We start from the raw sequence: 25,364 nt of genomic DNA on the forward strand, positions 1-25,364 counted from the left end.
GTAAATCCACCAGTAACTGAATTTAAACATTCCTGGGATAAACATATATCCATCCTAAGACAGAATACAGACTAGATGGACTTCAGCAAAGCTTTTGATAAAGTTGACCACAACCTCCTAATCCACAAATTAAAGCCGTTCATGGCATTGGACCAGAATATCTCCGAGACCACCTCCTGCCGCACGAATCCCAGCGACCGATTAGGTCCCACAGAGTGGGCCTTCTCCGGATCCCGTCAACTAAACAATGTCGGTTGGCGGGCCCCAGGGGAAGGGCCTTCTCTGTGGCGGCCCCAACTCTCTGGAACCAGCTCCCCCCAGAACTGCCCCTACCCTCCTTGCCTTTCGTAAACTCCTTAAAACCCACCTTTGTTGTCAGGCATGGGGGAACTGAAATATCTCCCCTGGGCCTGTACAATTTATGTATGGTATGCTTGTGTGTATGTCTGCTTAATAATGGGGTTTTAAAAATATTTTAAATTGTAAATTTATTAGATTTATTATAAACTGTTTTTTATTGTGTTGTGAGCCGCCCCGAGTCTACGGAGAGGGGCGGCATACAAATCTAATAAACACAAACACAAATTAGAAAAAAACGATGAACCACGAAGTAGCAAGGGATTACTGTATATGCCTTGGAATGAACTGGGCCATTAAAGAGCAATTAAATATTTTTTTCTTTTTTTGCTCTTAGGTCTTTTTTTTGCTCTTAGGTCTTTTTTGCTCTTATCTGCAACAACACGCTCTTAAGGTGTGCCAGAACATTCAAAGGGAGTGAGGTATGGTAGACCCACAATGCTCTTGGCCACTCATTTTAACAACTGCCTTGTAGCCCAGGGCTATGCCTATTTACTTGAAAGTGACTTGGAATTTTAATGGAGGAGGGGGCTGCTCTTTTTAATAAATGCATATAAGAAATGCTACATGCAGTACAATTCTGTCCATGCTTGCACAGAAGTTAATCTCATGGAGTTAGGTGGGGTTAGTCCAAGATAAGCATGAACATGTAGGAAGCTTAAGTTCAACCCCAGACATCAACTTCCCATATAATCAAAAGGCACCTTGTCCAGTAGCTCATTACTGTACATGATAAAAAATGTCCATGGTCTGTTCTTTTTCAGAGAGCGAGCCAAGAATGTAGGATTAGCTGCTTTCCCTCTTCCCTTACCAAGAGAAGATTAGCATTTTACACGTGGACTTCAACTTTACAAAAAAAAAAAAGGGGGGGGGAGATGCTGAGACTTTGGAAAAAATGCAGAGAAGAGCAACTAAGATGATAATGTTTCCAAATGTAAAATAATGCACTTGGGGAAAAGGAATCCTCAATCTGAGTATTGTATTGGCAGTTCTGTGTTAGCAAATACTACAGAAGAAAAGGATTTAGGGGTAGTGATTTCTGACAGTCTCAAAATGGGTGAGCAGTGCAGTCAGGCGGTAGGGAAAGCAAGTAGGATGCTTGGCTGCATAGCTAGAGGTATAACAAGCAGGAAGAGGGAGATTATGATCCCGCTATATAGAATGTTGGTGAGACCACATTTGGAATACTGTGTTCAGTTCTGGAGACCTCACCTACAAAAAGATATTGACAAAATTGAACGGGTCCAAAGACGGGCTACAAGAATGGTGGAAGGTCTTAAGCATAAAACGTATCAGGAAAGACTTAATGAACTCAATCTGTATAGTCTGGAGGACAGAAGGAAAAGGGGGGACATGATCGAAACATTGAAATATATTAAAGGGTTAAATAAGGTTCAGGAGGGAAGTGTTTTTAATAGGAAAGTGAACACAAGAACAAGGGGACACAATCTGAAGTTAGTTGGGGGAAAGATCAAAAGCAACATGAGAAAATATTATTTTACTGAAAGAGTAGTAGATCCTTGGAACAAACTTCCAGCAGACGTGGTAGATAAATCCACAGTAACTGAATTTAAACATGCCTGGGATAAACATATATCCATCCTAAGATAAAATACAGAAAATAGTATAAGGGCAGACTAGATGGACCATGAGGTCTTTTTCTGCTGTCAGACTTCTATGTTTCTATGTTTCTATAAAAGGCCTGGAGATGAAAACATAAGAAGAATATGAACAGTTGCAGGATTTGGATTGAGCTAATCTACAGAAAAGAAGGATTGGGGTATGATAACAGTATTCTAGTATTTGAGAGGTTGCCACAAAGAGGAGGGGTTGATTGATTCTCCAAAGCACCTGAGAGCAGGACAAAAAACAATGGATGGAAACTAATCAAGGAGAGAAGCAACCTTGAATTAAGGAGACACTTCCTAACAGTGAGGGCAATATGAAATGGGTCTCCTGCTTGAGCAGGCAACTCGACTAGAAGACCTCCAAGTTTCTTCCAATTCTATTTTGATTAACAACAACAACAACAGAGTTGGAAGGGACCTTGGAGGTCTTCTAGTCCAACCCCCTGCTTAGGCAGGAAACCCTACACTACTTCAGACAGATGGTTATCCAACATCTGCCTAAAATTTCCAGAGTTGGGCATTCACAACTTCTGGAGGCAAGCTGTTCCACTGTTCAACCATTCTAACTGTCAGGAAATTTCTCCTTAGTTGTAAATTACTTCTCTCTTTGTTTAGTTTCCACCCATTGCTTCCTGTTCTACCCTCAGGTGCTTTGGAGAATAGTTTGACTACTACTTCTTTGTGGCATCCCCTGAGATATTGGAACACTGCTACCATGTCTCCCTTGGTCCTTCTTTTCATTAAACAATGAATTGATTGATTGAACTCTCAGAATTTCCCAGCCAATTCTACTATGCTGGCTGGGGAATTCTGGGAGTTGAAGTCCATGTGTTTTGAAGTCATCCAGATTGAGAATCATCCACATACTGTATTAAGAGCATGGTAGAACTTTTTCCAGATACAGTGGTACCTCTACTTAAGAACTTATTTTGTTCTGTGACCAGGTTCATAAGTAGAAAAGTTTGTAAGTAGAAGCAATTTTTCCCATAGGAATCAATGTAAACAAATAATGCGTGCCAACCCATTAGGAAAGAAATAAAAGCTAGGAATTTGGTTGGGAGGAAGAGGAAGAAGAAGAGGAGGAGGACAGTTGCTGCCCAGAGCAAAGGGAGTGTTTCTTTTCTCTGGGCTCTGGCAGAGGTTTATTTCCTCTCTAAGTCCCAGAGAAAGGAAAATGCTTCATTTGCTCTGGACTGCCAAAGCCTCCTTAAGTGCCACTGAAAGGCTCCTCTGGCAGCCCAGAAAAGCCCGAGATGGTCGGGATTAAAGGGGGAATGGCAGGAAACTGGCCGGGCCTTCGTGCCGCTCTCAAATTTCCTGGGAAATTTTTCTGGGCTCGGGTTCTTAAGTAGAAAATGATTCTTAAAAAGAGGCAAAAAATCTTGAACACCTGGTTCTTATCTAGAAAAGTTCTTAAGTAGGGACGTTCTTAAGTAGAGGTATCACTGTATTCTTGTTTTCTATCTGAAGGGAGACTGGCCCAACTATTATTTTATTATTATTATTTATTAGATTTGTATGCCACCCCTCTCCGAAGACTCGGGCAGCTCACAACGGTAATACAAAAACAATATAACAGTGAGACAAATCTAATACATATCTAAAACCCCAACAATTTAAAACCATACAACACATACATACCAAACATAAAATATAAAAGCCTGGGGGAGGATGTCTCAGTTCCCCCATGCCTGGCGATAAAGGTGGGTCTTGAGTAATTTGCGAAAGACAAGGAGGGTGGGGGTCATTCTAATCTCTGGGGGGAGTTGATTCCAGAGGGCAGGGGCCGCCACAGAGAAGGCTCTTCCCCTGGGGCCCGCCAAATGACATTGTTTGGTCGACGGGACCCGGAGAAGGCCAACTCTGTGGGACCTTATCGGCCTGTCTACATATTATTGGTTACAAGTCCCATCATCCTTGACAGCATGACACTAGTTGTGGACGATGGGAGTGATAGTTTGGCACATTTGGAAATCACGAAAGATTTGGAAGGATGTAAAGGCCCAGTTGGGAACATTTAATGCTTGGTTTTTCCAGCCTAAAGTCAATATCGATAACAGCTGAGGGAGACTTTTCTCCTTTGAAGGGCTTGTTTAGAATAAGAACCTTTGGCTGGGATTATGCCTTGTGTTCAGCTATAAATGTAGTTTGCTTGATTTCAATTTAGATTTTGGAACCCAATCTTTGTGATGCATAAATCATGTTTTATAGTTTAGGATGTTGCATGGATCCAATTAATTGTAGCTTTACTGGAGACTATATTGCATGTAGAAGAGAATATTTGTAGCTCAGAGCTGAACACTGAATTCTTGGTGCTTTTAGGTTGGTTGGTTGATTGGTTGCTTGAAGACTTTTCATTATCCAAGTAGGCAATAATGGGCAGCCAAAAGTTTTACTGCCACACTGTGGGTATGGCTTATTTTGTGGGTGTGGCTTAATGCTCATGTGACTGGGTAGGAGTGGCTAGCTGGCCATGTGACCCGGTGGGAATGGCTTGAATGATCATCCTTGTTCAACTTAACTGCTTGTTAAGTCCTCGACTTACAACCTTAGCAGTATTGCTTGCTGGGCGGACAATTTGCTTTGCGTTTTTCACGCTCTCCTTCCAGGATCACCCTCCCCCCACCTCAGGCTGGGTAGCTAGGCAAACGGATGCTTCCAGAAGCATATATGCTGCCAGCATCACTTCCACCCACGCCTTCTGCTTGCACCTCAGACAGGAGGTGGCCGCGTGAGGTTGGAGGGGAGCTGGGCAGGAGAGAGGGAAGCTCGTCTGAGGCCAGTAAGGAGGAAAGAGGAAGAAAGCGAGGAGCACAGACGCAGCAGCAGCAGCAGAGAAAAAAAGAAGAGCTGAGTCGAGACCAGTAATCCAGGAAGTGACAGCCGCCGATCAGCTGGAGCTGCGCATGCAGCTTCATTTCCGCCGGTGGAACTGCGTTCCTTCCCATCCTGCCTGCTGCCCACCCCTGCAAGTAGGTAACATCTATGGAGATTCTCAGTCATCCAGGTCCTGGTTATCCCAAAGGTGCTTTTCAAGAGGCAACTGGACTTTCTGTTTTTTCTTTGAAGACGTTTTCCTTCTCATCCAAGAAGCTTCTTCAGCTCTGAGCTCAATTCTTCGGATCTGAAGAAACCTCTTGGATGAGAAGGGAAATGTCTTCAAAGAAAAAACAGAAAGTCCAGTTGTCTCTTGAAAAAGCACCAAGTAGGTAACGTCATCAGTGTGAGCTTAAAGATCTTAGAGCCTAGCATGGGCTGCAAATTCTGCCGCACGAATCCCAGCGACCAATTAGTTCCCACAGAGTTGTTGTTGTTGTTGTTGTTGTTGTTGTTATCATTATTATTATTATTATTATTATTATTATTATTATTATTATTTATTGGATTTGTATGCCGTCCCTCTCCGCAGACTCGGGGCAGCTAACAACAATAATAAAACAGTATACAAAATAATCCAATAGTAAAAACTATTACAAACCCATTAATATAAAAACCAAACATACATTCAGACATACCATGCATAAAATTGTAAAGGCCTAGGGGGAAAGAGTATCTCAATTCCCCCATGCCTGGCGGCAGAGGTGGGCTTTAAGTAGCTTACGAAAGGCAAGGAGGGTGGGGGCAATTCTAATCTCTGGGGGGAGTTGGTTCCAGAGGGCTGCCACAGAGTTGGCCTTCTCCAGGTGATGGGCCCAGTAGGCTCATGTTCCGCCCTCCCCAGGCTCCAAAGGCTTCCCTGGATCCAGGGGAAAAGTAAAAACGCAAAAAAGGATAAAAAAGGACAAAAAAGGAAGACATACCCACCTTTTACCAGACAACTAGTAGTTTTAATGTAGAAGAAAGACTGGGGCAAATGTGTTCTTTTTATGACCAGGACTTGCCAATAGAATAGAATAGAATAGAATAGAATTTTATTGGCCAAGTGTGATTGGACACACAAGGAATTTGTCTTGGTGCATATGCTCTCAGCGTACATAAAAGAAAAAGATACATTTGTCAAGAATCATGTGGTACAACACTTAACAATTGTCATAGAGGTCAAATAAGCAATGAAGAAACAATCAATATTAATAAAAATCTTAAGGCTACAAGCAACAAGTTACAGTCATGCAGTCCTAAGTGGGAGGAAAAGGATGATAGGAATGATGAGAAAAAAAACTAGAAATAGAAGTGCAGACTTAGTAAAAAGTCTGACAGTGTTGAGGGAATTATTTGTTTAGTAGAATGGTGGCATTCGGGGGAAAAACTGTTCTTGTGTCTATTTGTCTTGGTGTGCAGTGCTTTGTAGCGACGATTTGAGGGTAGGAGTTGAAACAGTTTGTGTCCAGGATGTGAGGGGTCAGTAAATATTTTCACAGCCCTCTTTTTGACTCGTGCAGTATACAGGTCCTCAATGGAAGGCAGGTTGGCAGCAATTGTTTTTTCTGCAGTTCTCATTATCCTCTGAAGTCTGTGCCTATCAGTTTGTCACACTAGGCTCAATTCATTCTTCCTTTCCTTTTTTTTCTTTCCTTTCCTTTCCTTTCCTCCCCCCCCCTTTCTTTTTCTTTTTTTGAGCCCAGGCAATGTAAGTTGTGAGCAAAAATCATAGCGTTCCAAACTCTGTTGTGCTGAATTCTTTGGCAGTGTTGAAATGGCGCCTGGGAACCATTGCAAAAGCCTCCAGCGCCTGATAAAGGCTGATATACAGCATGTGTGTCCCTCACAATATTCAGATGTGAAATGCAGAGTGGTTATAAATGGGTTTACTAGACAGTAAATAACTTCTCAATGGAAGCATTTTCAAATGTGCTTTTTTCTTTCTATTCTCTCTCACAATTTTTAAAAAAGATTATTTTTATATCAGTAGCAAACCCGACATGTCATGAGTTTGGTGTTGTCTGGACAGCTTAAGCAAGACTTCATCTTTGGCTTCGAAAGTAACCTGCTTTCAGGCAGAAGGCAGAAGGTGTCCATTGCAACTAGGAATTCAAAGACCGGAGAAAGACATGCCTGTCCATCACGCTTACAGCACACATCTTGTTAAAGCACAGCATACTTCAAGACAAGGCCGCTGAATCCTAGACTTAGGAATGAAAGTCTATGGGTGATTTGGGGAGATAATAATAATAACAGATTTGGAAGGGACCTTGGATCCCTTCTAGTCCAACTCTCTACAAGGGGCTACCTTTCAAAAGTGTTCGGAAACTTCAGATCGTGCAGAATGCAGCTGCGAGAGCAGTCATGGGCTTACCTAGGTATGCCCATGTTTCACCATCACTCCGCAGTCTGCATTGGCTGCCGATCAATTTCCGGTCACAATTCAAAGTGTTGGTTATGACCTTTAAAGCCCTTCATGGCACTGGACCAGAATATCTCCGAGACCGCACGAATCCCAGCGACCGATTAGGTCCCACAGAGTGGGCCTTCTCCGGGTCCCGTCAACTAAACAATGTCGGTTGGCGGGCCCCAGGGGAAGAGCCTTCTCTGTGGCGGCACCGACTCTCTGGAACCAACTCCCCCCAGAGATTAGAACTGCCCCTACTCTTCCTGCCTTCCGTAAACTCCTTAAAACCCAACTTTGCCGTCAGGCATGGGGGAATTAAAACACCTCCCCCGGGCATGTTCAATTTATATATGGTATGCTTGTGTGTGTGTGTCTGTTAGTATAAGGGGCTCTTTTTTAATCTTAAATATTTTAAAGTTATTTGGATTATTTATGATTTGTTCTATCGTGTTGTGAGCCGCCCCAAGTCTTCGGAGAGGGGCGGCATACAAATCTAAATAATACATAAATAATAATAATAAATAAATAAACCCCCTGCTTAGACAGAAAAACCTACACCACTTCAGACAGATGGTTATCCAATATCTCCTTAAAAACTTCCAGTGTTGGACCATTCCCAACTTCTGGAGGCAAGCTGTTCCACTGATTAATTATTCTGACTGTCAGGAAATTTCTCCTTAGTTCTAAGTTGCTTCTCTCCTTGTTCAGCTTCCATCCATTGCTTCTTGTTCTACCCTCAGATGCTTTGGAGAGTAGGTTGACTGTTATGTTCCAATGTTCCTGTTCTGCTGGGCACTCTGATAGGAGCCTCCCAAAAATTCAAGGATACAAATTTCAGACACACACACGTTTGAACTTTCAAAACAATGTTCTTTATCACAGAATTCAAAATAAACTGAGCACTCTTTTTGTATTGCAAAAAGCACTCGTCCCAAAACAACCGGGTAGTCTGTACAATTTCCCTTAATAAGTCTTTCAGTACTTAGCTTGCAGCTGTGAAGAAACGTCACACCCCTTCTTCTTCCACGAAGTGAAACACCCCCACACTTTGCTCTGCGTTGGTTTCAAAGACGTGAAAAATCAACAAACAAAGTCAAGGCACGATTCCTGAAGAACTGCGATCAGATATTCTTCCACAACTGCCAAACCCACACGCTGCTATTTATAGCAGCAGCCCTAATTACTGGAGCCCCACCCAAACACAGGTGGCCTCTCTTATCTCCTGTAATATGTCCTTACTTGGTCTCTTCTACGCATAATTCTGCACTTGCATGGGTCCAAGACATCTTCATCCCAATCAATGGAAGATAAGGGAGATTGACTGCCTGGGCACCTTCTTTTTCGTCTGAGGAAACTAAACTCTGAACTGACTCTGTCGGCAATAACACAGGCCTATGACATGTTGAAGTTTCCCCTGCATCCACTTCCACATTCCCTGGGGCCGGAGCTGGGCCAGAGCCAACCACAACATGTTCCAAGATGAGGAGACCATTATAGTCCTACCTTAGGCAAAATCACTTCAGGGAAATGGGCAATATATATTGTATTTTTCAGACTATAAGACGCACCAGTGTATATGATGCACCAAGATTTCAAAGAGGTAACTAAGAGAGAACAGTTTTTCCCCTTCATGGCCTCCAGGAGCACTCTGTAGGCTTTCAAAATCCTGTGAGACCCTCCCTTTTTTTTTTGCAAAAATGGGCCCATTTTTCACCCGTTTTTGCAAAAAACCGAACACGCAGATGGTTTGGGAGGCCTGCAGAGTGCTTCTGGGGGCCAGGGGAAGGGCCGGTTTTTGCCTTCCCGCTGCCCCCAGAAGTAATCTGCAGGCCTTCCAAGTCTTCTGCACACCCTATTTTTGTGAAAAACAGGCCCATTTTTTTGCAAAATTGGGACACAGGGTGGGGCTTAATGAGGGGTATCAAACTCACAGCATCACGTCACCACATGACTTATCACAACTTGGTTCTCCTGTGTTAATTGGGGATAGGGATGGCCAATGTGTGACTTACCTGGTCTATGGGCCCCCGAGTTTGATACCACTGGTCTAATGTTAATCTTGGTATTCTCACACTACTAAATGGAGCATACAAAACTTTTGCCAGACCAATCCTTGAATACAGCTCATCTTTCTGGAACCCACACCGCATTTCAAGGTTGACTCAGCCTTCCATCCTTCCGAGGTGGGTAAAATGAGGACCTGGATTGTGGGAGCAATAGCTTAGCTCTGTTTAAAAAGTGCTATTGCTAACATGTTGTAAGCCGCCCTGAGTCTAAGGAGCAGAGTGGCATAAAAATCAAATAAATAAATAAATAAATAAATAAATAAATTTCGGACATAAACACTTTAGAAAATGTCCAGAGATACTTTACTAGAAGAGCCCTCCACTCCTCCACTCGCAACAGAATACCCTACACAACTAGACTGACAATCCTAGGTTTAGAAAGCTTAGAACTATGTCATCTTAATAATAATAATAATAATAATAATAATAATAATAATAATAATAGTAATAATAATAATTTATTATATTTGTATGCTGCCCCTCTCCGACATAGCCAATAAAATCATCTGCTACAATGTCCTTCCTGTCAACGACTACTTCAGCTCCAACCACAACAACACATAACAGATACAAACTTAAAGAAAACTGCTCTAAACTCGACTGCAGGAAATACGACTTTAGTAACAGAGTAGTTGATGCATGAAACTCACTACCAGACTCTGTAGTTTCATCATCTAACCCTCAACATTTTTCCCTTAGACTATCCACTGTTGACCTCACTCGATTCCTAAGAGGTCAGTAAGGGGTGTGCATAAATGTACCAGCATGCCTACCGTCCCCTGTCCTAATGTTTCTCTCTTACTAATATCATGTATACAAACATTGTTATATCTTTGTATACCACCAATATGTACTTGACAAAACAATAAAATAACTAAATAAAATTAATTTCTGCTCATCTGAGTGTTGATTGCTGGTGAGGAAACCTAATCAAGGAATAAGCAAGTGCCTAATCAAGGAATTACCTGTGAAACCATCTGTTTGGTCTGAGCCCTGCAATTAAAAAACAAGATTAGTAAAAGAGCAACACTTGTTTTTCATGTATCATTTTTTAAATGATTCTTTCTCCAGATATGTATCGATTTCAAAGATAATATTTGAAATATCAAGGCTGCAATTGTATAAAGGTTGGCAATGGTACTACTACTTATCAGCTTTTTTTTTTAACACAAAAGTTTTGCATAATATGGTTCTAATGAGGATTGCCTGGAATGAAACTTGCAAGATTTTTATTTTTAACATTTGTTTGGTTTAAAACAGGGTATTAAACATGCTTAATTTAAATTAACTCAACTCTTTCATATCAACATTCTTCTTGGTCCAAAGTCTTTTGCTTTTAAGTCAGTTCAAATGTTTTTTGGCTCACTTGAAGACAGATCACTCAGTACCAGATAGATTATAAAGTCAACTGGCTAAGCCAGGATTTGGATCTTGAGGTCAGAGATCTGCAATAAGAATACATTTCTGTTTTGAAAAATTACAAAGAAAAAAATTCACACCACTAATCCTATTCAAGGTAGTAAAAATTCATTTTTATTGCTCAGATGCAAGTTGTAGGAAACATCAATCCTATCACATTGACTCTTCAACTCCTCCTGACCACATAAGGACAGTAGGGTGTAGATAAAAAATTAAATATTTACTCCAGGGCTGGGGAACTATGGCAAATTTACGACCCACTAACTTGAACAGCCATGCTGGCTTGGAATAATAATAATAATTAATAATAATAATTTATTAGATTTGTATGCTGCCCCTCTCTGAGGACTTGGAGCAGTTCACAACAACAATACATAGTGTACAAATCCAATGTTTAAAAACAATTTAAAAGCCCTTATTATAAAATAATCACACAACCCAAACAAATTATATATAAAACCATAGTAGCTAAGGGGTATATCAGTTTCCCCATGCCTGGCGACATAGGTGGGTTTTCAGGAGCTTGCGAAAGGCAAGGAGGGTGGGGGCAGTCCTAATCTCTGGGGGGAGTTGATTCCAGAGGGCCGGGGCTGCCACAGAGAAGGCTCTTCCTCTGGGTCCCGCCAGACGGCATTGTTTAGTCGACGGGACCCAGAGAAGGCCAACTCTGTGAGACCTAATTGGTCACTGGGATTCGTGTGGCAGAAGGCGGTCCCGAAGATATTAGGGATTTAGAATTTATTTATTTATTTTCAATTCAATTCAATTCAATTTATTAGATTTGTATGCCGCCCCTCTCCGAAGACTCGGGGCGGCTCACAACAATAATAAAAACAATATAACAGTAAACAAATCTAATATTAAAAGAAAAGATATATAAAACCCCAACAATTAAAACCATACAGCACATACATAGAAACATAGAAACATAGAAGTCTGACGGCAGAAAAAGACCTCATGGTCCATCTAGTCTGCCCTTATACTATTTTCTGTATTTTATCTTAGGATGGATATATGTTTATCCCAGGCATGTTTAAATTCAGTTACTGTGGATTTATCTACCACGTCTGCTGGAAGTTTGTTCCAAGGATCTACTACTCTTTCAGTAAAATAATATTTTCTCATGTTGCTTTTGATCTTTCCCCCAACTAACTTCAGATTGTGACCCCTTGTTCTTGTGTTCACTTTCCTATTAAAAACACTTCCCTCCTGGACCTTATTTAACCCTTTAATATATTTAAATGTTTCGATCATGTCCCCCCTTTTCCTTCTGTCCTCCAGACCAGTGTTTCCCAACCTTTTTTGAGCCGCGGCACATTATTAATATTTTCAAAATTCTGGGGACCACTGAAGGGGGGGCGGGGGGCGGGGCTAAAGAAAAGTTTGGACAAAAAAAAATCTCTTCCTCCATTTCACTCTATTTCTCCCTCCCTCTTTCTCTCTCTTCCTTCCCTTCTTTCTCTCTCTCCATCCCTCTTTCTTTCTTCCTCTTTTTTGCTCTTTCTCTCTCCCTCCTTCTCTCCCTCCATGTCTTTCCCTCTCCCTCCTTCCCCCCTCTCTTTCTCTCTCTTGCTTTCTTTCCCTCTCTTTCTCTTGCTTTCTTTCTCTCTCATTCTCTCTCCCCTCCTTTTTCTCTCTCTCTCTTTCTCTCTCGTTCACCATGCCGGCAACAGAGAGAAAAAGAAAGAGAGAGAGAGAGAGCTGGAGAGAGAATGGAGGGCGCCGTTGTCTTCGCCTCCGCCCGCCGGCTCTGCAGCTAAGAGGCAACAGCAGCCATCAGCCTCCTCGCCCTCCCAGACGTTCCCAGCGCCCGGCCACGCGCCGCCTCCCGTTAGCCCGGCTGACCTTTCCCTGCTGCCGTTTTCTCTTCATGGCGCAAAGCCACACAGTCCCGGACTCCCGGATCGCTCGCTTTTCCGGCCAGCAAGTGCAGCGCGGCGCTTTCCTGCGCAGATGGCTTTGCTGACCGGAGAAGCGAGCGATCCGGGAGTCCGGGACTGTGTGGCTTTGCGCCATGAAGAGAAAATGGCAGCAGGGAAAGGTCGGCTGGGCTAACGAGAGGCGGCGCGTGGCCGGGCGCTGGGGACGTCTGGGAGGGCGGAGGCGAAGACAACGGCGCCTTCCATTCTCTCTCCGGCAGCGAAGGAGAGGAGGCAGATCACGCCCCAAGACAGGAGGCGGCGGCAGAGGAGGAGGAGAGTGGGCGGATTGGGCGGGCAATGGGGCAGGGCAGAGAAGCCAGGGGCGCGTTTGGCCAGAGGCACCGTGGGGAGGCAGGGGCGGCCGCGGCTCCCTTTACTCCTACTGCCGGACCTCCCCGCCCCTGCCTCCTTTTTCCCGCCTTCCTTCTTTGGGGCCCAGCCGGAAACAGCTGCATCGGGCTGCGAGTGGAAGCTCCAGGTCGGAGGCACTGGCGGTCCGGCACTGGCAGTGCCCCGCCCACCTGGAGCTTCCTGCGGCATACCTGACCGTGTCTCGCAGCACACTACTGTGCCGCGGCACACCGGTTGGGAAACGCTGCTCCAGACTATACAGATTGAGTTCATTAAGTCTTTCCTGATACGTTTTATGCTTAAGACCTTCCACCATTCTTGTAGCCCATCTTTGGACCCGTTCAATTTTGTCAATATCTTTTTGTAGGTGAGGTCTCCAGAACTGAACACAGTATTCCAAATGTGGTCTCACTAGCATTCTATATAGCGGGATCATAATCTCCCTCTTCCTGCTTGTTATACCTCTAGCTATGCAGCCAAGCATCCTACTTGCTTTCCCTACCGCCTGACTGCACTGTTCACCCATTTTGAGACTGTCAGAAATCATTACCCCTAAATCCTTTTCTTTTGAAGTATTTGCTAACACAGAACTGCCAATACAATACTCAGATTGAGGATTCCTTTTCCCCAAGTGCATTATTTTACATTTGGAAACATTAAACTGCAGTTTCCATTGCTTTGACCATTTATCTAGTAAAGCTAAATCATTTACCATATTACAGACCCCTCCAGGAATATCAACCCTATTGCACACTTTAGAGTCATCGGCAAATAGGCAAACTTTCCCTACCAAACCTTCCCCTATGTCACTCACAAACATATTAAAAAGAATAGGACCCAGAACAGACCCTTGTAGCACACCGCTTGTAACCTGACTCTGCTCAGAATACTCGCCATTAACAATAACTCTCTGATGTCTATGCTTCAGCCAGCTGCAAATCCATTGAACTATCCAGGGATTAAGTCCAATCTTCACTAATTTATCTATCAGCTCTTTATGTGGAACCATATCAAAGGCTTTGCTGAAGTCCAGGTAGGCAATATCCACGGCACCACCTTCATCCAACACCTTTGAGACATAGTCAAAGAAATCAATGAGATTAGTCTGACATGATTTGCCTTCAGTAAAGCCATGCTGATTTGGGTCCAATAAGTTATTGTTTTTTAGGTGCTGATTTATCCTCTTTTTGAGTAGAGTCTCCATCATTTTAACTACAACTGATGTCAAGCTAACTGGCCTGTAGTTACCAGCTTCTTCTCTACTGCCCTTCTTGTGAATAGGCACAACACTGGCCATTCTCCAATCCTCAGGAACCCATAACCACAATATCTCCCTTTACTGCCATTTGGGTAATTTCATCCACCATCTTGTTGTCATATTCCTCGGATTGCCCTGGAGGCCTATAGATCACCCCAATTCTAATGACAGAACCTTCTTTATTTTGCATGCAAATCCAGAGAGTCTCTAGATCTTGACATGTATTGTGAATTAGTGTTGTTTTTAGACTTTCTTTAATATAAATGGCTACTCCACCTCCCCTTCTCTCTATTCTATCCTTCCTATACAGTGTATATCCTGGTATGGATATTTCCCATTCATTAGAATCCTTAAACCATGTCTCAGTTATGGCAACCAGGTCCAAATTATCTCTATATATTATGGCCATTAATTCACAGAGCTTGTTGCTCAAGCTTCGAGCATTCGTGCACATTACCCGAAGAACATTATTTTCATTATTAGTTTGCCCCTTATCATCAACAACTACATCTATTTCATGCACCACCACATCAAGACATTGAAAATCTCTTTTTACTACATTAACATTTCTCTGGGACAAATCATTTGTGCCAAGATGCACCACCACATCAACGTTATTACCTTTACTCACAGCCTCAACAATGTTTGTAATCCACCTCCTGTCCCTGCTGGCAGTGGCCCCTGGGAGACACCTCAGCACCTTCACCACATCCTTGCTCTGTCCCAAATCAACACCTCTAACAGTCGAATCACCCACAAGAAAATGTGTCCTCTTTTTATTTCTAACTGCACTTGATGGTTTGGTGACATTTACGACAACTTCCCCTTTGAACATCCCCTCATTCTCTGCCTGAGGGACCTTGCTAATATCTCCAACCTCCTTACTATTTAAATCTGCAAGAACATACATACCAAACATAAAATATAAAAGCCTGGGGGAGGTGTCTCAGTTCCCCCATGCCTGGCGATATAGGTGGGTCTTGAGTAATTTGCGAAAGGTGAGGACGGTGGGGGCAATTTTGATCTCTGGGGGGAGCTGGTTCCAGAGGGCCGGGGCCGCCACAGAGAAGGCTCTTCCCCTGGGTCCCACCAATCGACATTTTTTTGTCGACGGGACCCGGAGAAGGCCAACTCTGTGGGACCTAACTGGTTGCTGGGATTAGTGCGGCAGAAGGCGGTCCCGGAGATATTCTGGTCCAATGCCATGAAGGGCTTGATAGGTCATAACCAACACTTTGAATTGTGACCAGAAACTGATCGGCAACCAATGCAGACTGCAGAGAATTCTGGGAGCGGGAGTCCACAGGTCATAAAACTGCTTTAGTTAGACATTTTCTTTCTCTCTCCTTTGTCTCTGCAATTACTCAAGGCACTTCATCCCTGGGATAAATACATGGAACACATGCTATTGCATTCTCCTCCTGGTATGATGGCGCTAGCTAGGATTTGAGCTCTGCTGTTTCTAAAATGCATTCCTCCCAGCACCTCCATACAAGCCAAGAATGCGCACTGGAGCTGAGCCAGTGCAATGGCTCACATGCAGCCAGTTGTGGCTCTGCGTGCCACCTGTGGCATGTGTGCAGGTTTGGGTTGCTCCCCAGACGGGTGGGGATGCAATGGGGTAGCAAAAGTGGAGCTCCACCCCAGAGCACCCAATTTGCACCGAAAGAAGTTGAAAGAAAATGCAAGGCGTCCTCTTTAGGTCGCCTCTGCATTCTTCCCGAAAGCATTTAAAAACCCCAAAGCGGGCAATTCTGCTACAAACAAAAGTTTTAGGAAAAGTGTAAGGAGATAAAATCTGGAATTAATTCTATGTGATCTGGGTTTCTGCCTCTCCCTCCTTTCCAAATGGCTACAGTATTCTCTAGAACAGGGGAATTCTGGGACTTGAAATTCACAAGTCTTAAAGTTAGAAACATAGAAGACTGATGGCAGAAAAAGACCTCATGGTCCATCTACCCTGTTTCCCCGATAGTAAGACACCCCCGATTGTAAGACGTATCAGGGGTTTCAGGGGGGTCGGCTAATATAAGCCGTACCCCGAAAGTAAGACATATGTCTTACTTTCGGGGAAACACGGGGGTATTGCCGCCTCCCTCTCATCTAGCTGCGTGCCGCCTCCTGCCCACGTCCGCACCGTCCCCCTCTCCATACGTCGCCACATCTGCCACCTCCCTCTGATCTTAATGAGCGCTGCCTCCTGCCCACTTCCGCGCAGCCCCCCTCTCCATAAGTCACCGCGCCGTCCCCCTCTCCATACGTCACCGCGCCGTCCCCTGCACTTGTCACTGCCACCTCCTGCTTAAAATACAGTAATGCACACAGTATTAATCATACATCAGTAAAACATACACACTGGCATACTGGGGTATCATCTGCTGTTTTGTGGTGAATACAATACTGTTCAGGTTGTTAATAAATGTTAATTTTATAGTTAAAACAAAAAAATTGACATTTTTTCCCAATATAAGACATACCCCGAAAGTAAGACATAGTGGGGCTTTTGGGGATAAAAAGAAAGTAAGACACTGTCTTACTTTCGGGGAAACAAGGTAGTCTGCCCTTATACTATTTTCTGTATTTTATCTTAGGATGGATATATGTTTATACCAGGCATGTTTAAATTCAGATACTGTGGATTTACCAACCACATCTGCTGGAAGTTTGTTCCAAGGATCTACTACTCTTTCAGTAAAATAATATTTTCTCATGTTGCTTTTGATCTTTCCCCCAACTAACTTCAGATTTTGTCCCCTTGTTCTTGTGTTCACTTTCCTATTAAAAACACTTCCCTCCTGAACCTTATTTAACCCTTTAATATATTTAAATGTTTCGATCATGTCCCCCCTTTTCCTTCTGTCCTCCAGACTATACAGATTGAGTTCATTAAGTCTTTCCTGATACGTTTTATGCTTAAGACCTTCCACCATTCTTGTCTTTGGACCCGTTCAATTTTGTCAATATCTTTTTGTAGGTGAGGTCTCCAGAACTGAACACAGTATTCCAAATGTGGTCTCACCAGTGCTCTACATAAGGGGATCACAATCTCCCTCTTCCTGCTTGTTATACCTCTAGCTATGCAGCCAAGTATTCTACTTGCTTTCCCTACTACCTGACCGCACTGTTCACCCATTTTGAGACTGTCAGAAATCACTACCCCTAAATACTTCTCTTCTGAAGTTTTTGCTAACACAGAACTGCCAATGCAATACTCAGATTGAGGATTCCTTTTCCCCAAGTGCATGAGTAAGGATATATTGTTTGAATGTTTGGTAGAGGTATGTGTTTCTGCATGTGACTGAGGTATTGGTTGTTGAGCTTGACGTGAGGTATTGGTTGTTGTATTGGAATATTATTTTGAACAATTGAATTTTCATGTATCTGTTTTGTAATTCTTTTATCCAATGCTTCTAAACGTGCTTCCCTGCGTGGATTGGAATCTAACAGACATGATAATTAGTTTATCCAGTAATGATAGACATCATGAACAGAAATGAGGAAATGTGGTAGTTATTGCTAGAAAAATGTCTATTTGTTTGTTTACTTGTCGACAGGTATTGTGGGCATAATTTGAGCAAATGCAGCATTTTTTGAATCATCATCATCCTCTTTCACAATTTTATTACATTTAAAGCATATGTTGCATTGGTAGAGGTGTCTTTGTTTTGTGGGTGTTTGATTGTAGAGTTTTTTGAGATTTTTGGGACTTGGTCAATAATCAAATAGTGTTTGACAAATTGATTAATATTGGTAATCTCAATAGCTAACAAATTAATTAATATGTGAATAGTTAATAGTGCTTAATCAATCAAACAGCCAATATGATTATAAATAATTAGTATATAGCTAACAAATTAATTAATCAATTATTAATAGTTTCTTTTTACAAATTGCCAATAAAACTACAGAGTCTGGAAAAAAACCACACCCCAAGAATGACTGTAAAACATTTTATGGATGATTCCATATACCATAGTTACATTCTCCATCTTAGCCAGTTGCATGGAACTATCTTTTTAAAGTCCTGTATAATCAACTTAAGTTATTTCCAGTGACAAAGGTGACCCTTAGCCAATGACAACTTTAAACCACAGGCTTCCACTTTATCGAGGACTTCCATAAATCTGCATGCAAGTTCCTTTAAAATATTTCCAAACACAGTTAAATCATCAAGATAAACCAGCAATTCGTACTTTGTGTCACTGACAACCTTCTCCAACAAATGTTGGAATGTGAGGTTGGAGCGCCAGTGATTCCTTGAGGAATTTTCTTGAAATGAGCTAATGCTAGTGTGTTTCTCAACCTTGGCCACTGTGAAAATGTTGAAAAAAACATGATAATTAATAAGCTAATGGATTGTGCTGAAATGACCAGGCTTACTTATGAATTGCAAAACAAACAAGAAAGATTTTTTTTTTAATCGTATGGGAAAACTTTTACAAGTGGCTTGAAATTAGAGGAGATAATACAAAAAGGTTAAGTAAACAAGCAGGGAAAAATGGTTAAAATGTGATCAAGAAATTTAGTGAAAATAATAAATAATATAGATGTAGGATAGAGAAATATAGATATATGTGTGTATGTGTCATTTTTTGGTCAAGTCTATAGTATATAGGAGGAGCATACAGCTTCCTTTTTGCTTCTCAGCTCCATCAGGGGCCATATTCCGAGGCAGATAAGTTTTTTATAGCTGACGACTATAATCTATATGTGTAACATATTTTTGTTTATAATAAAAAGGAAGGGAGACTACTATAGATCTATTTTGGGCTTATTTGCCCTCATCAGGTAGCCACACCCATACTGGGATTTAAATCTGGGGCTCTTACAAGGCAGAGCCCCAGGTTCAAATCCCTGTAAGGGTGTGGCTATCTGATGAGGGCAAATAAGCCCGAAATAGATCTATATGTGTGTATGTATATATATGTAAAGCTAGAAGAAGTAATGTTGTGAAATGTAAATATATCTGGAAATGAAATACAGTGATCCCTCGATTTTCGCGATCTCGATCTTCGCGAAACGCTATATCGCGATTTTTCCCACCCGATGATGTCACTCTCTTCCTTTCTCATCTTTCTTTCTCTCTCTCTTTCTCTCTCTTGCTTCTTCCTCTCTCACACTCTCTTCCTCCCTCTCTCATCTCTTTCTTTCCTTCTCTCTCTTTCTCTATCTCTCCCCCTCTTGCTCTCGAGCTGCGGGTGGCGGGCGGGCGAGCGGCGGGCGGGCGGGCAGCAGTGAGGAGCCGAAGATCGGGGTTTCCCCTTTGCGTGGGCGGCGGGGAAGACCCAGGGAAGGTTTCTTCGGCCGCCCAGCAGCTGATCTGCTCGGCAGCGCCGCAGCAGCGAGGAGCCGAAGATCGGGGTTTCCCCTTTGCGTGGGCGGCGGGGAAACCCCGATCTTCGGCTCCTCGCTGCTGCGGCACTGCCGAGCAGATCAGCTGCTGGGCGGCCGAAGAAACCTTCCCTGGGTCTTCCCCGCCGCCCACGCAAACTCCACCATCTGCGCATGCGCGGCCATGGAAAAAGGGCGCGCATGCACAGATGGTGTTTTTACTTCCGCACCACTATATCGCGAAAAATCGAGTATCGCGAGGGATCTTGGAACGTAACCCTCGCGATACTCGAGGGATCACTGTAGTTGTAAAAGTAGTTAGTATTGTACTTTATTTGTTTATATTTCATGTATTTTTGTATATCTTGTTTATATGTTGTTCGTTTTTAACTAAAAACACTCAATAAGGATTATCAAAAGAAAAAAAAAGAAAGAAAAATGCTTTATGTGCGTGGTATGGGTAATCCTTAAGTTACAACATTTCATTTAGTGACCATTCAAAGTTACAATGGCACTGAAAAAAAATGATTTATGGTAATTTTTCACACAGCAAATGGTTAAAATTTGGTTTTTTGATTTATTAATTTTTAGCCCTGCCACTGTGCCATATTTCTCTAAAATAGCCAATAGTTTTGGTCCTGAATCTAGTGGATCCACAGCTCCACTGTACACTCGCCCACCCTTTTCTCTCTTTCTTTTTCTCTCCTCTCTTTTGCTTCTCTTCTTTTTCTTTCCCCTTCTTCTTCTCTCTACTCTCTCTCTATCCTTTTTTTTATAAGTCTATATGTTTATTGACTGTAATTTTTTTATATGTAGACATATTATAATGTATTAGGTTTCAATTATCAACTGTTATCATTGTCTTTTATGTTCTGTATACTTGTAAATAAAAACTTTTTATAAAAAAACAAAAAACCCACAAAATTTCCTTCTCTTCAGACTCCAATTCTTGTGTTAGTTCCAAAGGAGCTAAAAAAAATGAGAAACAGCAGCAGCAGCAGTAAATAGTCTTGTTCTGAGCTCTTTCTCACTTTCTCAGACTCTTACACAAGGTGGTCATAAATTAATCTGTCCTATAAAAGGCAGGAAGGTAAATCCTTTGCAAAATGTGCAGAGGATTAGCCACTTAACTCCCATCTGCATTAACGAGGGCCGAATATTTATTTACTCCACAGTTCATAAATTGTGACTTTGTAGCTTCCACAAGTTTCTTAAACGATAATGTTCCCCTTGTTTCCTTGGCTCTTAGTTATTCTCCTCAGGTATTTACTGGGCTGTTGGCTTCAAAGTAGTGGAGCGACCCTGCAGAGTTTTCCCTCATCCTAGAAGCTGTAACAAGCCATTTCTCTTGGTCTTGCCATGGGGGTTGGGGGACTTAAAAAGTCACCATCGTTTGGTCTCTGGCACATTCCCAGCCCCAGCCACAAAGATGTTGACTCAACTTTGCACCCTCTTGAATTTCCATAAAGACCTACCGAACTGCCTCAAGCAGCCTCATGATCTGTCCAGCAATCTACTGAATTCTCATCCAACTCTGTTAACCTGAATCAAGTCAAGATGGCAATCAAATAATATGGTTAAAACTGTCTGGCTTTTTTCCTATGTGCATCAAATAAACATAGACACTTCAATCACACTATTCTGGTGGTCATCTTAAGTTTCTTGATTGCAAAGTATGGACAGTCCTGTTCCCCTACTAGTTCCTATATACTGGATGATGATGATGATGATAATAATAATAATAATAATAATAATAATAATAATAATAATTTATAAGATTTGTATGCCGTCCCTCTCTGAAGACTAGGGGCGGCTCACAACAGTGATAAAAACAATATTATAGTGGCACAAATCTAATATTAAAAGAAGTAACTAAAACCCTATCATATTAAAACCAGACAACACATACATACCAAACATAAATTATAAGGAGCCTGGGGGAAAGATGTCTCAAATCCCCCATGCCTGGCGGTAGTTTACAGAAGACAAGGAGTGTGGGAGCAGTTCTAATCTCCAGGGGGGAGTTGATTCCAGAGGGCTGGGGCCGCCACAGAGAAGGCTCTTCCCCTGGGGCCTGCCAGACGACGGGATCTATAATGCCAGTGATAAAAAGTTAAATTTATATGCCACCCAAAGTTGTTTGATAATGAGATGGGTGGTGTATAAATTAAATGAATAAATGAAAAAAAAATTCATTAAAAGAAGGTGGAGTCTAAGCTGGTTGGTGAGTTTCACATTAATAATATGCTCCCAGGCCTCTTAAAGTCTTAAAACAGCTGTCTTAAAACTTTTTATACGAAACAAAGACAATGTTTAATATTATAGAATTGTATTTACAATTTACAAATTTAGAAAATTGGAAGGTGGTGTTGATTTTTAATCTACCAAAAGCCCAAATTTATTTATGATTCTGAACTCTGCAGATGACAAAAGGCAATTCATGGCAATTCATCATCAATTTTACCCAACATTTTTAGTACAGTTTTTAAATGGAACCTTTTTTAATAAACCCCCACAGGATATAAGGCTTGTATTTGTCATGGACTCTTCAGCCTGGACAGCTCTTTTTAATATTATTTATCACCTGCAGGTTTGATCATGGTTGACTTTATTGCTGATGGCACCTGTCAGGCTCCCACCGAGATTGTAAATGGGGAGTTTTCAGCTTTGTTTTCATAACTCTCAAAACACAGACAGGGATCCGCAGGGAGGTTGTTACACAATACTTACCATCTGTTGCGGAAGCACTTCCTATGTGAACCTAGAAATCATTTAGAGCCATTTTTGGGGTACTGAAGTCGTGCCTGGACTGGTACAGTGTGGGACTAATGCAGAATTATAGCAAAAGTGAGAGAGAGAGAGAGGGAGGGAGGGAGAGGAGAGAGAGAAAGGGGTGTTGTTGCATTTTACAGCGTTCACAACATTGTAACATTCCACATTTTGTAAAGCTGCTGCAGAAAAAACAATTGCTGCCAACCTGCCTTCCATTGAGGACCTGTATACTGCACGACTTAAAAAGGGGGCGGTGAAAATATTTACTGACCCCTCGCATCCTGGACATAAACGGTTTCAACTCCTACCCTCAAAACATCACTACAGAGCACTGCACACCAAGACAACTAGACACAAGAACAGTTTTTTCCTGAACTCCATCACTCTACTAAACAAATAATTCCTTCAACACTGTCAAACTTTTTACTAAGTCTGCACTTCTATTTCTATTAGTTTTTTCTCATCATTCCTATCATCCTTTTCCTCCCACTTAGGACTGTATGACTGTAACTTGTTGTTTGTATCCTAAGATTTTTATTAATATTGATTGTTTCTTCATTGTTTATTTGACTCCTATGACAAGCATTAAGTGTTGTACCACATGATTCTTGACAAATGTATCTTTTTCTTTTATGTACACTGAGAGCATATGCACCAAGACAAATTCCAATCACACTTGGCTAATAAAGAATTCTATTCTATTCTATTCTATTCATGGGATTGGGCTAGTTGGAGTGTTCAAACTGAAAAAAATATTATCCTGAAGTTGTGACCCAAACCTTCATGTGTTATGTCATTACATGAATGTGCAAAGCTTACAGGATGACCCTACAGGTAGTCCTTGACTTATAACCATAATGGAGCCCAGACTTTCCATCTTATGTCATGTTAGATTTGCATAACAAAAGGAGTTAGGGCCACAGCAAGAAGCATAGTTTTTACTGTATCTCAGCTGTAGTGAATGCAGAATGCCAGCTGGCTCCAGGCAAGCTGCTTTTAAGGGCTTGCTTGGAAGTGGGTGGCTTCTGACAGCCATTCAAAACTCCCGCTGGCAGCTGGGCCAATCAGTGAGTGACATGTAAATTTAGACCGTACTTCAGTACATAAAACTCCTCCCCCTTAAGCTCCTGGCTTAGCCAATTAGAAGTTCATCAACGTGGCATAGCAGCAATGGCTAGAATCAAAAGATTCCATGAATACCTCTAAGGGCGGACGTTTGAACTATTCATCGATCACAAGCCACTGCTAGGACTGGAAAGATGGGGAAATAATGAAAGCAGAATACCAGCAAATACAGTCATAACAGATTCGGCTTCAAAGTCATAAAGCAAAACAGGTCACTTATGTAAATGACTCAATTTAACAATCTTCTTTGCAGCAGTCATTAAACAAAGTTTAATTACCAGTTTTGATCATTAAACAAACAAATTTGGACCAGTTTTGCCAAAAACAAGAATTAAATGCTAGTAGTAAGAAAATAAGTAATATGTATTTTGGGAGTACAGTATGTCTTAAGATACATTAGAATAAAATGCAATGAATACATGTATAGATCAGGGAAATATGCATAGAAGTAATTAATGTATATGAGTCTTCTGAGAAGGGCGGCATACAAGTCTAATTAATAATAATGATAATGATAATGATAATAATAATAATAATAATAATAATAATAATAATAATAATAAAAATAAAAATAATGGGAACAGTTAAAAAAACTATGGATAGTTATATCATTTGCAACGCACAATTCATACAAAGCTACATATATTGATATTCCAAATCTATAAAATTGTTCATATTTGGGGGATGCATATTTTCATTATTCAGCTTTGGGTCGCCAACATGCACATAGGCACATCCCAGTGAGATTTTGCTTCTGCGCATGTGCAGGAAGCAAAATCTTGCGAGAGGAAAAGCGTGAGAGAGATTTCAGTGATTTTTTAGCTTCCGCGCATGTGCAGAAGCAAAAAATTGCCCAAAATTTGCACGCACGCAAAATATTTTCTACCATTGCACAGTGTGGCAACCCAATACTGCCTCCAAGGATATTGAACTTCAATTGCCAAAATTTCCAGCCTACGTAACTGAGTATTCTGGGACTTAACATTTTGTCCTAGTTTGAATTCAGGCTAAAGTGATGGCAAAAGTCTAATAAACTCTACACCACACCCCATCCCAGAATGTTTTTCTGTGTACTTGCCAAGGCTTAGTCTACAGGAGGTGTTTTCAAAAGGGATGGAAGTCATTTAAGTTGGCTTTGGTAGATCTAAGGAGTAAACGGAACAGTACAAAAGAGGGGAGGAGATTTCTGACAATATTTATCTCACCTACACCTGAACCCTAAGGATAGAACTGAATGTATATCAAATCAGTAAAGCAAGATACAGCCTGCTATTTGTAGAATACACGGTTGCTAGAAACGGAATTAAGAAAAGGTTGGCTGCATGCAAAGGGTGGGACACGTTACTGAAAGATAGTTGGATACCTTTGTGAGGATTAATGCCTTAGTTCTGGATACACTGCTGATGTGTAGCTATAACTTTCCAAGCATAGATCAGTTTCTATAAGTTGTCTTGGTCAACAGATGCAGAAAGGAACAGTGAGGACAGGCATAAAACACACCTCTAATTGGCATGTTCGCTTTAGCAATTAAATACTGTATTTTCTGGTGTATAAGATGCAACCTTTTCCTCCCTAAAAGAGGCTGATAATTAGGGTGCAGTTTATACTATGAATGTAGCTTTTTTTTCAGCCCTAACTAGCTGCTAATGATCTTCACAGCTCTTACCTTGCATGCTCTTTCATTGTTACTCTCTGCAAAGAATGTATTCCAAACCCTGTCTTTATAGAGCTTTTTTTCCATTGATTTACTTGCTGCAGATATTTCTTTCCAGCCCTAACCAGATACTATTAATGTACCCAAGCTCTTTCGTTGTTACTCCCTGTGAAGAATGTCTTCCAAGCCCTAAGTCTTTGCAGGATTTTTTTCAT

The sequence above is a fragment of the Erythrolamprus reginae genome, chromosome 3, assembly GCF_031021105.1.
Source record: "Erythrolamprus reginae isolate rEryReg1 chromosome 3, rEryReg1.hap1, whole genome shotgun sequence".
NCBI lineage: Eukaryota > Metazoa > Chordata > Lepidosauria > Squamata > Dipsadidae > Erythrolamprus > Erythrolamprus reginae.